Below are 17,237 nucleotides of genomic sequence, written 5' to 3' on the forward strand. Positions count from 1 at the left end.
AGTTCATGGGTGGTTCCAACAAAGATAGGGTATTGGCCAACATGCCAAACCCATCGTCTTTGGAAGTCCATCCCGGAATCAAGAACTGCTCAGGGCTCACCTCTTTCTTTCGGCGAAACATCTCGAGACCAATCCTGCTCGCAGCGCCAATTGTCTTGGGTAAACTTATACCTCTCATTTTCTTCATTTTAGATTGGTCACAGTGTTTGAGCTTCCAAAAGAAAATAGACACACACACCGAGAGCAGTTCAGTTTATCAAGAACTGCTCAGGGTTCACCTCTTTCTTTCGGCGAAACATCTTGAGACCAATCCTGCTCACTACGCCGGGCGTAGAGGCGTGCGCCTGTTATCCGGCTGCTCGGAGGCTGAGGCTGTAGGACTGCTTGAGGCCAGGAGTTCTGGGCTGCTGCGGAATATGCCGATTGGGCATCTGCATTAAGTTCAGTATCCATATGGTGCTTCCAGGGGAACCTAGAATCACCAGGTGTGATAAAGAGGGGTGAAACGACCCAGGTCAAAATGGAGCAGGTCAAAGCCCCCGTGCTGATCTGAAATGGCATCGTGCCTGTGAATTGGCGCTGCGAGCAGGGTTGGTCTCAAGCTGTTTCGCCGAAAGAAAGAGGTGAGCCATGAGCAGTTCTTGATAAACTGAACTGCTCTCAGTGTGTGTGTCTATCTTCTTTCGGTAGTTCAAACACTGTGACCAATCTAAAACGAACAAGATGAGAGGTATAAGTTTACCCAAGACACCATTCAATAAGATCATAACTGATCTGGCCATGGACTCAGCTCCAACCACATGCCTGTGCCCCATCACCCTTAATTCCCTGACCATGCAGAGATTTCTCTCTCATGCCTTAAACGTGTTTAATAAGGCATCCCTCTCTGTTTCCTTGGGCAGAGAATTCCACAGATTCACTACTCTCTGCACCCTTGAATCTTGAGGCTCTGTTTCCCACTTCTAGTCTCACCTAGCAGTGGCAACATCCTCCCTGCTATTTTATCTATTCTCATAATTATTCTGTATTTTTTTGTCTCTTTAAGATCCCAGCTCATCCTTTAAAAAAACTCCTGTGAGCATGGCCCTAGGCTAATTAATCTCACCTCAAAAGGTTGCCCCTTCAATGCCAGACTGTTGCTGAAGCTAGTATATCCTTTCTCAAGTAAGACCAACTATGTTCCATTTATACTTGTACCCCAACCCTCTTCACAGTCGCAGGTAACCTCACAAATTTGACTGTCCGTGGAAGAAAGATTTCCACTTATATTGACCTCTTAATAAAATCAGGGTAGCATGGAAAGAGTTACGGCATAGAAGGAGACTATAAAGGTCTCCAGAAACCTTTCAGGACCTTTTAAGTTTTCACACTGAATGCAGTACTTTTTCCTTTAATCTTTAACATTCTTCACTTTTTTTCATATAAATTCCATAAATTCATCATATTGTTATCACTTTCTTGACAACACAGACAGCATTAACTGTCTTTTGGACCTAGGAATAAGAAAAAAAAGCCACGCAATAATTGAACACTTGTGGATACCAATTGCAAACAGTGATACAACAGCACCAACAAATATAACTTAAAGAGGTACAGTTGCATCTTAGGTGAAATATTCATGATTATTCAGGGCTAGGCCTCGATTATTGGCCCAGAGAGCTGAATTTGAATTTCAGCCACTGGGGAAACTGCACTCAAGGATTTAATCTGTATTCGTTTATATCTGTACTGCTGGCCATGATACTGTTGGATTGCTGTGAAGAATCCATCCTTCCTTTAGGGAAGGAAATAGTTAACCAGCCTGGTGTCCAGTCCTACTTATGGTCTTGGCTTTTAATGGGCCTGTGAGATGTCCTGACCTGCCAATCAGCTGAAGAAGTTGCTAGAAGTGGAAAATAAGTGAACCCTTTAAATCCACTGTATGAACAAAAATAAATTTCTGTTGTAAAAGAGGTTGAACCTACATTTTATTCAGAGCCTTCATAGTGAGATAATTAATGAATTAACCTAAGCATTCCAAGCATGTACGAACCTTGGCTTTGCTATAAAATCTGATAATTAGAATCAATCTGCAACAGGCATTCTCCAGTGAGAGTTTACACATAAGGCAGGCACAGTTCAAAGTCAAAGTTTAAAGTTCAAGTTTATTGTCAGAGCACAAACATGAGATCACATACAACCCTGAGATTCTTTTTTCTTGCGGGTCAGGAAGAATTTCTACTTATCAGTAGCGTCAAGAAAAAGATATGTATACAAAAGAGAGCAAAGCAAAACAAAGGAAGAAATGTAAACAAATTGACTGTTCAAATACAGAAAAAAATAATATTCAGTAATAAATAATGTGCAAAGAATTCTTAAACGAGTCCCTGATTAAGTTTGTTCCCTCTGTTGGTGGAGGGGTAGCAACTGTTCCTGAACCTGGTGGTGTGTGTCTTGTTGCACCTATACCTCTTTCCTGATGGCAGTAGCAAGAACAGAGCGTATGCTGGGTGGTGTGGATCCTTGATGATTGCTGCATCTGACAGCAGCACTCCATATAGATTTTCTCGATGGTGGGGAGAGTTTTGCCTGTGATGTAATGGGTTGCATCCACTACTTTTTTTCAGGGATTTCTGCTCAGAGGTATTAATTTTTTTTTAAATTTAAATTTAGGCATACAGCACAGTAAAAGGCCCTTCTAGCCAACGAGCCCATGCCACCCAATTACACCCAACTGACCTACAACCCCCATACATTTTGAAGGCTGGGAGGAAACTGGAGCACCCAGACAAAATCCATGCAGAGAAGGGGAGAATGTACAAACTCCTCACTGATAACACCAGATTTGCTGGCAGTGCAACAAGCTAACCACTAAACTAACTGTGTCATCCCCATACCAGGCCATGATGCAACCAAGTCAGCACACTTTCCACTACAAATCTGTAGAAGTTTACCAAGGTTTCCGATGTCATACCGAACCTTCGCAAACTCCTGAGGAAGTTGAGGTATTCACATGCTTTCTTCATATTGATATTAGTGTCATCATGAAGGAAAAGTCCTCTGAGATAGTGACTCTCAAGAATTTAAATTTGCATGGTTGAGAGGATGAGAACACTTCCATGGAGCATGTTAGTGTGATCTGGAGCATATTCCCTGGAATCACTTTCAATAGTAGATAGCAAAAGGAGTGGCAGATAGACCTGAGGAAAGAAGAGGAATTGAACTAATTGAATAGTTCCTTCGAAGACCTGACACAGGTTTGAGTGGCCGAATGGCCTTTTACACTGCTGTTCTATTGATTGCTTGTCTGCATTTGAAGCAACTGGGGTGAAATTGCTGCAGCTGTGCAATTTGTCTCCAGACACCCTTGGTCCAGCTTTGCGGCATTTGAGACAGATTTTATGCATTACATTGGCAGAATGTTGGGTGAGATCACAAAGCTGATGAAATTGTTCAGGAGCAATTGCTGAGAAGTGATAGTCTGCTTCAGCTGAGTCTGAATTGGTCTCTCAACACTTGGAGGATAATATCTCGGTTGTATGCCTGTCAAAAGAGCGGATATTGTGAAACCCCTTTTAATATCACATCTTCATTGAGATTTAGAGAGAGCAGCAGGTACATAATCTTTTATCTGAAACCCTTGGACCAGACACTTTTTGGAATTCAGAATTTTTTGTATGATAGAATAATAGTAACGGCAGTATGTTAAATAACTGTGGCAGCGGCGGCAGTGCTCCCTCTCCCCCCCCCACGCCCCTCCCCCCACCCACCCCATCGTCTTTCCTCATTCTAGTGTTCCCTCTCAATTATACAACGTCAAATACAACAATGTGGCCAGATCTCGCAAGACCTTGTCGCCGTTTATTTTGATAAATTGGTCACCCCTGCCAAGGCACTATTTTGAATAGGTGCACTCCTGACTAGAAGGGTCCCTGGACTGGGAGAGGGGGGAGTTGTGCGGCGCTGGATGGGGTGTGGCGGCGGCGGCACTGGACGGGGATTGTTCTGGCTGTGCTGGTTGAGGAGGGTGGTAAATGAAGTGAGATAAAGATAGACCATAAAATTACTAGCACTAAGACAGGGCGCTGGACGGGGGGTGGGTCGAGTCGGGTAATATTTGTCACCAAATGTGAACTTTGGTGCACAGACAACATCCATGAAAAAAAATGTTCGGTTTTCAGAGTTTTTGGTTTTCAGAATTTCAGATAAACGATTATGTACCTGTACAAGTTAAATTAATCTCATCATTGCTCTGATGGTAACTGCACAGATATAATTTTACAACTTTTTTTTAATGATTGATACTATTCGACTTTTTAATAATTTTTTTCTCTCCTGGAAATATTGGTTTAGTTTTGGCTGAACTATCTGGTGTAAATTACTCACTTGAGAATCTATCAAATACTCAGTAATTCTCATGTGCTCTAAGTTGTGCAAATATGTCACAGCACTGAACCACTTTCATCAGCTGGTCTGCAATTCAACCTTGCGCATGTCCCATTAGCTTAAAGCTGCAGCACAGTTCCTGGGCATTCACAACTATTGTCTGCTGGTACTTAGACTCAGAAAGAGCCATTTCCAATTCTCTCCTCCCAACCTATCGATGTAGCTCCCAAATGCCCACTCCTTTCCATGCGAACCAAGCCTCCCATTTAGTGCCTCGCTGATCTCTAATTCAACTACTGCATGTGGTATGAGTTCCACATTCTCGTTGCTCTTTGAAAACAATTTTTTCCAAAGCTCTGACTTAAATCTTTTGGTGACAACCTTCTATTTGTGCTTCTGGCAGAAAATTACTGTAAAATTACTAATTTCCAAGCTTCCTTTATAATTTTTAAGACTTCTGTTTATTTTCCACTTTTCAAGAGGAAAAGGCTTTACCAGCTTTAAATTCCCCAAAAGATAAAATCTTTTAAGTCATTTTATCTGTGCTTCAATATCCCATTGGTAGAAAGGAGACTGGAAAATATCAACTTTTGTTGTTGCTTTAACTGCTTAATCTCTTGTGTTCCCAGATCTTGCATGAAATATATAGAAATAGGCTATTTCATCCTTGGAGCTCCTCGGGAGCCTCCTTCAATTGCTTGATCTGACCTTCAGCATTTCCAAGATCCAGGATTCCATTTATTGTTATGCACACAAAAAGTAAGCTTTTCCTTTATTTGCCCTGCAATGGCACACAAAGGCATGCAAGCAATCCAACGGGAGCAAAGTGAATCACATCAGAGACATCAAGTGTCCATGGATCCCACCACCTCCTCTGATACCACCGCCTCCTGCACTCTCGTAACTTCCATAGCCACAAGGCCCACTATTGGGTCCAGGGGTGAACCCAAGCTCAAGGCATTGAGTCACCCTCCTTGACCCCTTGTTCTGAACCCCCGAAGCCTGGAATTTGCCTACAAAGGGTCACCGTGTCAAGCTCAGGAAGCTCTATATTTAGCTTCACTGGTTTCCTTTGGGTGGATTAGTTAAGCCTTCTCTTCCCTCAGTACACAACTCACAGACTTTCAGGATACAAAGCTACACAATAAAGAAGTGAACCGTAAATTCTTTCTCAGCCCTGGTCACTCTCTATTCTTGCTGTTACTTTCAAGACGAAAGGAACAGTCACCAGAAGGCTCCACATCAAGGCTGAAGAACCGTTTTTTCACAGCCTCCCTCTACTATTCTAATTCTAACACTGTGCCAGGACCACCAATGATCCGCCCACATGATTGAAAAAGCATACTTTTGGCATTATTGCAACAGTGAATATTTATTTATCCATTTGTACTCATTTCTCTCATGCTGCATTGTGTTCATTGAATTTATACTTATTGTTGTTAGTGTGTTTTATGGATCTATGTAGCTGCAGCAGGCAAGAATTTAATTGTATTTGTGCATTATACTTCTATGATAATGAACTTCAGCAGTCAGCAGCTTGGGTTCTGATGAAAGATTCCTTGTTTGACAAGTTAGCTTCTTGGACTTCTCTTTCTGCCGATGCCTTCCTGAATTACATTTTGAGGGTTGCTTCAGCAAAATCAAATAAAAATCCACATAATTATTTCCCCTTTTTACAATCATTCAAATAATAGAAAAACAAACCATAAAACTAAGGTAACTAAATCGTTAACTAGTAGATTTATCAACCATGCCAGATCGATCTTTCCGTACTTGTGTTGCCCATTAACTGTGGCCTCCTCAGTACTGATATGTCCCTTCCTTGGGGAAAGGAATGAGGGAATAGGACCATAAGCAGAGTACCCATTCCCCATCCAGTCACTTCTAACCGGCTGGCAGCCAGCAGAACAGGAACAGACCAATGAGAAGGCTCTCTAACCTGTCACCCACTCTCCTGCAACCTGAATGACCGAACAATGGGAGTTTGGAATCAAAGTGGGGTTAGAGGAACCAATGGAACCTTCCTGTAGACCCTTCCTGAAAAGCTAAAATGTCTCTGGAATGTTCTGTTTATGAATCTTTCTCAACCTTTCAGACCCATGCTGCAATAACCTGAACTGGGATATTCATTTTGTGGGATCTTTAGACAGAATACATGTCTTTTGAACCATCAGATGAGTGTAGTTCTTTGCACTTTGCTGGACAGGGTAAAATGACTTGCAATTATCTTGCAAATCTGGTGGGACATTCCCTGGAGGTCCAACCATCCCACCTGTGCTATTTTCAATATTTCTGGAAATAATACAATCTTTGGAAAGATGAATCCCAATAATTTAGCTGGCTGGTATGACTAGCTGCAATGTCCATCTTCAGTTCCCGGGATCTCTACCTCAGATCTGAAAGATTGGTAACCCATCCGTAATTGCTGGCTTGCTCATTCATGGTACTTTAGAACTGTGCAGCACAAAGGGGAACTGTTCAGCACATCATATCTGTGCAGCCTCTTGTATCAAAGCTCTGCCATTTCTCTTTCCCCCTTTAAGTATACATCTAATTCATTTTAATGTTACTAATTGATTTGTTTGCACCACCTTTAGCAGCAGGGGTTTCTTGATCAATACAAATAACTGAGTAAAAGACTATAGTTCTCTTCTTCTCGCCTCAGATTTTTTATCCACAACAGTTTGGTTAATATCTTGTAGTCACTATGCATTCAGGTTCAAAGAAAAATGGCAATAAATGTAATTTTTATTGTGTGCCTTTACAAGGTCAACAAAGAAAACCAAATTTTATGTATTTGTGTACATGACACAAAGGAATCGTGAATCTTGACTCTAACTGTTGGAAGAACTCAAAGAGTCAAGCAATCCTGTTTTGGATTAAGAGCCCAGCATCTGAAGCTTTCGCATTTTCCTGCATCAGGACTTCTAAGGTCTCTTTATTGACCAAAATTTAGCCTTTTTTTGAACATTTATCTTCTAAATTTAAAATAACTAAAATCATTTTTTTTAGACATTTACAGATTGGGAGCTTTTTAAATTCCTTGGTATTAAAACTCCCTCAAGATTTGAAATTAAAGATGATAAAAGAAGATTTATAATCTTAAACCAAATACTAAAAAGTTATCAGTTCTCTATGAGTTATTGATACCTAGTGGTAATGCCCAGCACAAGACTAAGAAATGAGATGGGAGTAAAATTTTCAACAAGAATTTTCTGATGCTACTTGGGATTCTATCTCGAAATTGATTAATTCATCATTGGAATTTAATGTTTACTTTTCCAAAGATCAATTGGTTAATTTTATTCTAATTTCTCATTACAATGTGATAGATGTAAGACTGAAGAAGGTACATTATTTCATATGTTTTGGTCAGGTAACCATTCTGCACTTTAATTTTTTTTACATTTAGAGATGCAACAAGTTAAGAAGTCCTTCTAGCCCACAAGCCCGTGCTGTCCAAGTACACCAATTAACCTACCAGCCCTGTATGTTTTTGGAGCACGGGAAGAAACCGGAACCGGAGGAAATCTGCACAGGTCATGGGGTGAATGTACAAACTCCTTTCAGACAGCACTGGATTTGAACCTGTATTGTTGATGTTGTCATAGCCAGCTGAAATAGGAACAAGATGAATCCAATGAGATAAATTCCAAGCTTTGGAACATATCTTGGAGGACCTGAATCCAATGAGATAAATTCCAAGCTTTGGAACATATCTCGGAGGACCTTTCCTGGACCCATCATACTAATGCCATAACGAAGAAAACATTCAGTGCCTCTACTTCCTCAGGGGTTTGCAGAGCTTTGGGATGGCATCGGAAACCTTGGCAAACTTTTACAGATGCATGGTGGAAAGTGTGCTGAACGCCTTGTCACGGTCTGACATTGAGGCACCAATATCCCTGAGCAAAAAGCCCTGCAAAAGGTAGTGGACACAGCCCAGCACATCACAGGCAAAACACTCCTCATGATTGAGAACATCTACATGGAACACGACTATTGGAGAGCAGCATCAATCATCAAGGATCCACATGTTGGACATGTTCTGTTCTCACTGCAGCCATGAGGAAAGAGGTACAGGTGCCACAAGACTCATACCTCAGGGTTAAGGAATAGCTGCAACCCCTCAACCAGATTCCTGATCAACAGACTCATTCAGAGACTCATTTAAAGCCTCTTACTTTGCTCATTATTTATTATTGAATATTTATTTCAGTATTTGAACAGTCAGTTTGTTAACATTTACTTTGCTTACCTTTCTGTCTTTTCTATACACTTCTATCTTGAGTACCATTTACAGCTACCAGTAATTACAAATTCCGCCTGGCCTGCAAGAAAAAGCATCTCAGGGTTGTATGTGATGTCGTGTATGTAATGACAACAAATATGAACCTGAACTTAAACTTTTATCCTGCAAGTCAAGAAGTGTTGGGGTGAAAGACCAATTGATTTTCATTGGCTTTAGTTTCACATTTTAATTGCAATTTGTATTTTATTGGTTTTAGATGTCACATTTTAGAATTCCTTTTAATTTTTTGGAAAGGTTTTTAATTGTACATTAGGGTCCATTAGCAAAATTCTCATTAAGTATTACATTTGGATTTAATTAGATGTAAAGAATGGGTCTAATGAAATTGGATCATTTTTGGTCATCTAGTGATACTCCTGGCAGCTTTAGACAGGTAAAAAGGAGACGTGTTTTCTGTGCACTATTGCCCTTTTTAACTTTCCAGGGGAAAACTGACTACCTGCACAGAATATTGTTTAGACAAAGGCTTGGCTGAACATGCAAACAACTAGGGAAACAATGAAGGAGAAGGCCGCTGTCAATCCAAATCTTGATTAAGTTGCAGTTTATACTTTATGCTGCATCCACAATTCCATGAAAGTAAATAACTGATGAGCTCTTAACTTTTTCTGAAATAGGAGAAGTTGAGAGCCAGTTTTTGGTGCTTTCCTGTGGAGAGACAAGATGTTTATATTAGGAGCCAGGAAAATTTAAAGCATGATTTATTCCAAAAATGCATCCTGTTTGCATGAGCTGAGCATGCTCGGTGGTTGTGGTTATGCATTCTCATCTCAATTTGGTGGAACCAAATTCTGAAGGCGAGACACACTGTGCAAGCACTGCCACATCAAGAGTTCATCTCTGGCATGAGAAGTGTTTAAGATACTGAGAGTGTAAATGGAGGGAGCTATTTGATCTACTGGGTGAACCATGTTCAAGGGAAACTACCCTTAAAACTAGAGCCAGGGCCTTCAGGGAGTGACATGAGAAATCCCTTCATTTCACAAAGGCTAGTGGAAACTGGAACTCAGTCCCCCAATTCCATTAAGGTTGGAAGTTAATCACAAAATTCTCCAGACACCATGGTTGAAGTAAAAACACAAAGCTGGAGAAACTCAGCAGGTCAAGAAGTGTCCTTTATATCTCTTCTCTTTGGCTTGGCTTCACGGACGAAGATTTATGGAGGGGGTAAATGTCCACGTCAGCTGCAGGCTCGTTTGTGGCTGACAAGTCCAATGCGGGACAGGCAGACACGGTTGCAGCGGTTGCAGGGGAACATTGGTTGGTTGGAGTTGGGTGTTGGGTTTTTCCTCCTTTGCCTTTTGTCAGTGAGGTGGGCTCTGCGGTCTTCTTCAAAGGAGGTTGCTGCCCGCCAAACTGTGAGGCGCCAAGATGCACGGTTTGAGGCAATATCAGCCCACTGGCGGTGGTCAATGTGGCAGGCACCAAGAGATTTCTTTAGGCAGTCCTTGTACCTTTTCTTTGGTGCACCTCTGTCACGGTGGCCAGTGGAGAGCTCGCCATATAACACGATCTTGGGAAGGCGATGGTCCTCCATTCTGGAGACATGACCCACCCAGCGCAGCTGGATCTTCAGCAGCGTGGACTCGATGCTGTCGACCTCTGCCATCTCGACTACTTCGACGTTAGGGATGAAAGCGCTCCAATGAATGTTGAGGATGGAGCGGAGACAACGCTGGTGGAAGCGTTCTAGGAGCCGTAGGTGATGCCGGTAGCAATGGTAAAAATACATAACCAACGTTTTGGACTTGAACCCTTCATCAATGGTTCAAACCTAAAATGTCGGTGATGTATTTTTACCTTTGCCATATAAAGGACACTTCTTGACCTGCTGAGTTTCTCCAGCTTTGTGTTTTTACTCCATTAAGGCTGGAAATAGTTTTGAAGTGACAATTCAATGTTTCAAAGCTTATATTGATGGATTTTTCAGAAACAAATGTTATGGGATCAAAGTAAGTATAAGAAACAGATTAGGTATTGCCTTCTTTAAAACTGGAACAAGCTTCAGAGGCTGAATGGTCTCCTTATTTCCTGCCCCTAGATAAATGGGAGATGGAGTACCAAGTGATCTGCTTTGTTTTCTGTTCCAGTAGCCTGCTTCCAAGTCCTTGTGTTATTGGGTCACAGGCTTCCTGAAGAGTGAACATGCTAACTAGTTAAACACAATCTACTGGAGGAACTCAGCAGGTTGAGCACTATCAGTGGGAGAAAAAGAACGGTTGATATTCATAAAGCCTGTCAAGTCAACTATTTTTTTTGTGTTAACCATTAGATCTGTACTCTCCTTTGTGCTTCCATGCTAACGAATTAGGCTGATTTTTTTTTTATCAGTGGTGACCAGTACATAACAAATAGCCTGATGTTGTTAAAAAAGTGTGGATGAGTAGAGAATAATCCCTGTGTTGCCCAGATTCAGAAATGTTCAAAGGTGTAACCATCATGGTGAACTTTGCCTATGAGGAGAAGTTGTAAATACTTACTGTTCTCTTTAGAATAGCAGAAATAAAGAGATGGCCCAACAAAGGCTTTCGAGATGCCAATGTATTGATGAAGGAGATGGGAATGAGTTATTCATCCTGGTAAGAGAGTCAGCAGCAAATGTCAGAGATTTAAATCACAGGCCCATGATCTGAAGAGAGATGAATAAAATTATGCTCATTTGGAAAACTGATAGAATTTGGAACACATGACTTGAATAAATGGTGAAAATTGATTCCATAAATAGTATTCTAAAAATGGTTGGACGAACATCTGTGGAATTTCCATGTCAGTGGGCAATTAATGTAGAGTGGGAAAGCCTGATATTGCTTGTACAAAGAGCTGGCATAAGGGCATTGGAGAGAATGGCCTCCCTCTATGGGCATGTTTCCAAGACTGTATGGTTGTGCAATTCGATGCCCTCACAATGTTAACATGAGCTGGATCAACAGGTAGCAGCCCCACCATGAAGCACAAGGGTGAAGGTTCAAGTCCCATTTTAGGCCCCAAAAATAAAATGTGGGCCATCATTCCCTGAATTCCGACTGAATGAAGTGTTGACTGACCATTTCTATCATGATACAGTCTGACCTGCTGAGTTCCTCCCACAATTTGTTGTCTGTTCAAGATTCCATCACCTGCAGCCTTATATGTTTTTTAGACAGAAATTCCGTGATACTGGAGCAAAACCGGCAATACCGGCACGAAGCTGGCTTTGGTCGTTTTCACTGAACCGAGCAAAACATGCATAATGCCAGGTCAGTGTGTCTTTTTACTTTAAAAAAAATATTGAATTTTATATATTTCTTACAAAAATTGTAAGAACAAGAAACATATGCTGTACAGATGAAAAGTAATGACCCTGTATCCCAGAATAAAATATACATGAGATTAACAAGAAACACAACTTGCCAGAGCGGAACACTGAGCTGCCCGATCTCCCTGAGGAGCCTGATCAGGTTGCTTATCTGGGTGCACAAGCACACAGTCACCAGGTGATCCGTGAGGCAATTATGTCCCTTCTGTAAACAATTTTAGCAAGCAACATGCAACTTTCAGTGAATGAATATTGCACTTGTCAGAGAATTGTAGTGAATAATAAACTAAACAACAACAATTTGCAAAAGTAGTAACTGTCACATCATTCTAGCAGCTGGAGGAAGAAAGTGGTTGAAATGACTCATTTGCCTCATCGGTGTGGTGGATGCTTTCATTCTGCTGTGGTACTGTGCCCCTGCTATGGGGTGCAGGGGCGCTGTGCTGTCGTGCGGGAATTTTTTGCAGTACAGTGATTGCAGGATGCTGTCGTTCAGAAGATTTCATGAGTCCAATCATTTCCCACAAAAGTGAGACCTGTTTCTGCATCTCACTTTGAAAGTCCTTGAACATGTTGCTGAACCCATTCATGTCTTCTGCCTGTTCAAGTCTGTCGCCCGCCCGAGCTATTATCTTGTCTCCTGGGCCTCTATCCTCAGCTGACCAAAAAAAAAGTTAATCATGAAAAAAAATGTCTTTACCTGGTCGCTGAGGCACAGCTTCTTTATTGCTGGCCTCTGTGACTATTCTGCTAGGAACTGCTGTATCATAATTGCTGAGGGAGGAGGGAGACGCAGCTTGAACAGTCTCAGGGGAATATAGATCCTCCATGTTGCTCAGAAGACCAACCGGATTTGCTGAGTGACTTATGCCCCAGATGGAATAGCATAGATCAAAACATGGCCAGTCCAAACACCCTCTATCACTCCTGCCATTGTGATTGTTCACTTGATGGTATTTTTTACACAGGCTGTTCTTCTTCCTTATCACCTTCAACTTGTCCCTCGCAAAGGTAGAAGGTAAAGGTTAGAAAAATCTTCCATTATTGTCATTGTAATACTACATTTAGAATGTAGCATACATGAAATTCTTTAACTTTGTCTACCATAAGGAAGATGCAGAGTCACCACTTTGTCCAGCACCCCTCACAGAGATGAGGCCCCAGCAAGGAATGAACTCACAACCCCTGGTTTACAAGTTCAGTGCTCTAATCACTGAGCTTTCTGAGGTCTTTAAGACCAAAGCTGAGGTTGGTAAGTTTTTGTGCAAGTCTCTCCAAAATCAGGCCATGCTTTACCGTTCCTGTAATATGGCGCCTAATTTCATCCTCAGCGCAAAGGGTAAGGAGCTTGTGGATACCCCCCCCCCCTCCAATTAGCAGACATTTAGACCGTTAAATGCTGAATCCTGCCTATTGCTTTCAAATTTCCATATTTCCCGCTGAAAGGTCGCATACATTATGCGCCATCACAGTGACATATTCCTTACCTGAGCTGGTCCAGGAAAGCCAAATTGCCTTCTCACACAGATGGCATTCCGGGGCTGTTACTACCTCTGCTAGCAGAGAAAAGCTGAGGCTGGAATTACTTCCCTCCATTCCATGTTGGTGCTTTTTATACAGCAGGTATAGCCATAAAAAAGCTGCAAATATCCCGGAATGAAGTGGCTGTGTAAAAAGCACTTCTATGTTTGTCTATTACTCCCAGAGCAATGCTGAGTATGCGATGTACTTTCAGAGATGCCACTTTCGGATGAGAGACCAAAGCTGGGTTTGCTTGCTTTCCATTCTTTTCCACCTTTCTCCTGGTTTCTTTCAATATCATGGTTCATGCTACGGTTAACCAAATGTACAGATAGCTGACTTCAGAACATGTTGAGTGAGAGCGCACTGTACATTGATTTCTCACGTCCCTACACCTTGTCTTTAATCAGTTGGTAAGTCAGTATAAGGTGGGACCATGTTTCGCTGCCGATCTTGGGCACAATGTTTGGTAGTTACTGTTATTCTTGCCATAGTTTTCATCTACATCACCCATGATATTCGACATTAACTTCAAAATGAAAGATTATGCCTGGAGATCTTCACGTGCTGTCATGTTCGAAGCATGATGTGAAGAGTGCACATTGCTTTGGTGTTTTAATAGTTTCACAATTGGTGCAATTAAAAGATTATTATTTACGCAAACTATATGGTTTATAATTTTTTTTTAATGTCACAGCACAGTAGAAGGCTACTGCGGCTTATTTAGTAAAAAAACACACTGAAATGCTGGAGGAACTCAGCTGGTCTTTTCAGCCTCCATAGGAAACAAAGATATATTGCCATCATTGTGGCCTGAGGCCTTCTTCAAGGAATAGGCCAGAAGCTTCTGGCCCATGAAATTCTCGATGCCTGATTGCACCTATTTAACCTCCCAACCCTGTGCATTTTGGAGGATGGGAGGAAACCGGAGCACTCAGAAAAAGCTCACGTAGGTCACAGGGAGGACATGCAACCTCCTCACAGACAGCGCCGGATTTGAACCCAGGTCACTGACGCTGCAGTAGCATTGCGCTAACCATTATGCTAACTATGCTTGAACTCCCACAATTATATAACACCTTGTGCACACTTCAGATCGCATGTAAAGGGAGGCAGATCACTTGAGGAAGGATTGTATGGGCCAGTCAAAGCATTAATGGGACAGTAAGTTGCTGATGTTTCCGCTTGGTGTAAAGATTAAAAGCCTCAGGATTGATTCGCTGCTTAGTTCTGTTAAGTTTGTCAGCAAACTGCTTAATCAATCCTTCTGCCGTGAGGTGTGGAAACTGTTAACGAGCAGCAACATATGTTCAACCTTTCCTATTTAGCACACAGGCTGGCTGTATTGGGAAATCAATGACACAGAGATCTGGGGATTGGATGAACGAATATTGGTTTCTCCTCAGTATGCCTCCTGTTAACATGGCTTCAGTCTTTAAACAGGCTTCCATTTTGTAACGATGCACTCACACACTCGTACAATTATGGATATATGAATAGGGAGGACTTGCACTTATATCGCACCTTTCGTGGTCACATCGTCCTAAAGTATTCTACATCTGATTAATTATATTGCAAGGGAATGTCACAGGCAATTTCAACTCAACCATCTTCCACAGACAGCGATGTTGGCCAAAATTGACCAGAATGGCAAGAAGGATGGTTTATTACCATGGGTTCTGCTGAGTGAGGCTCATCTGTTGCAGGCTTATCCAAATATTCCCTCAGGCATATCTTTAATATAAAAAAAAGATTGCTGATCAAAATACTCCTGGATTCTGTCACCCGACTCCCTCACAGCAGCAGAGCAAGGCCAGGTTATCACCAAGGAAGATTGCCTGGTGAGTTCAGGAGCTGCACGTTTGCTCAAGAGACCCAAACTCACTGACATTCACAAGGGGAAATGTGGTCATTCTCAGCAAGAGATGGCCTATTGGCTACTTATTTACCATGTACAGGATCATACAGTGTAACATTTAGAATAAATCCTACACTCTCAGGCACCCTCAGACAATGACAATTACACTATTGCAGCATGACATCATAAGGACTCTACACTAATGAGAACCTTTATAACAAAAAGCAATGCACCAAAGAATCTTTAGTATATCTCTGGAACACCTAGTGGCGGACCAGGTAGAGCTGTTGGTTTGCAGTGCAAGAGACCCGAGTTCAGTCCTCATCTCAGGTGCTGTCTGCATGGAGTTTGCACAGATGCTCCTGTTTCCTCCCATGTCGCAAGGACATATGGGATGTTAATCAGCACGTAGATTAGTTTGGTGGAGGGGGTGCAGTGGGGGAATAGCTGACGAGAATATGAGAAGAATAACTATTGGGATTAATGTGGAATCAGAGTAAATGAGTGGTTAATGATCAGTGTGGACGGTGGGGCAAAGGGTCTCTTTCCCTCCTGGATCCCCTGAAAGAACTTATCTGATCTGAAAGACAGCGCACTCTGCACTGGGACGGTCTGAGTTTCTGTACTAGCCTTTAAATCTTCAAACAGGGAGCTGACACTGACTACAGCTGAAACCCGAGTCCAAAGGCTTCATTGTTCTATCACCAAACAGAATTCGCTCACTTACTTCCCTTCATCAACACTGCTGTCTCCTGGTATTTCAATCTCCCATCAATTCATCTTGCTGTGAAACTGAGCTGCCCCACGGGGTTGGGCATTCCCACCACAATTGCTACAGAATTAAACTGCAGTTTACATTGCATACCACTGCGCATTGTTAAAGGATCACAGATGATTCACAGAGTAAAGCACCACAGACTGCCCAGGTACCATGGAGGTGGTACTTCAAAGAAAGGCAGAATAGAAAATCAGTGTTAGCACGGCAGGGAACACCATTACATTTTGCAATGATTGTCTTTTTTTAAAGAATACAATAGTGCAGCGTTAACTATGTTGGCACACCGCAATGCAGTGGTTTTACATGACACTCTGTTGTTTAGGCAGGGGTAGCTGTTGAGGGTTCAAAGTGGCTAAATTTGGAAGCCACAGAACCTTCCACAAAATGGAGCAGGAGGTGCCTGATGAAATGCAGGTGGCTGGGAAGTTTGTAAGGTGGTGCACTCCTTCCATTATTCACGTTGGGCTTCTTTGTGCTCCCAATGCATGGATCCAAGGTGCTCACTAATTCCTTGCATGGCCCTCCTCCACTTTGTGAGGGCACTGATCAGATACTTCCAGCTGTCCGTGGGGATGTTGAAATTGGTCAAGCAGACTTTGTTTTTCTTTGTCTATCTGGAAATCCCTTCCTGCGACAGAGCTCAGAAATAGTTTTTCAAATGGCTTCTATTTTTAAAAATAGATTGGATAGATACATGGATGGGAGAGATCTGGAGGCTGATGGAGTGGGAGCAGGTCAGTGGGACTAGCGAAATAGTGGTCGGCACAGACTAGAAGGACTGAATGGCCTATATTCTGTGGTTGTTGGTTTCAGGACATAAGCAATGGACCAGCTGAGTATGATGGGAATCCCACTGCTGGGGATGTTGTTCTGGGGGGGATACTGATATTGCTTTGTTTACAAATGAAAATTTATATTTATATCACTGAGGTGCAATTCTGCATTGCTTTTCTGATATATGATTATGAGAATTTATTGTCATATACCTAAATACAATGTACAGATGAACTGAAATTGTTGCTTGGTGCAGCCAAACAGGAGGTAAGATACACCAATTATAATAGAAAACATTTAAATCACCACAAGTGCAAAATAGAAAAAGAGAGAA

At 42.0% G+C, this 17,237-nt stretch overlaps 1 long non-coding RNA gene across 2 annotated transcripts in view; it reads left to right on the plus strand.

The window, feature by feature from the left end:
• The window catches only part of LOC138737591 (uncharacterized), a 296,044-nt gene that overhangs the window by 257,846 nt on the left and 20,961 nt on the right, over positions 1-17,237 (plus strand). For both annotated transcript variants that reach the window (XR_011341036.1, XR_011341037.1), the window contains one exon: positions 11,817-11,913. This is a non-coding gene — a long non-coding RNA (uncharacterized lncRNA). The remainder of the gene's footprint in view (positions 1-11,816; positions 11,914-17,237) is intronic.

The sequence above is a fragment of the Narcine bancroftii genome, chromosome 6 (genome assembly GCF_036971445.1).
Source record: "Narcine bancroftii isolate sNarBan1 chromosome 6, sNarBan1.hap1, whole genome shotgun sequence".
NCBI classification, from domain to species: domain Eukaryota; kingdom Metazoa; phylum Chordata; class Chondrichthyes; order Torpediniformes; family Narcinidae; genus Narcine; species Narcine bancroftii.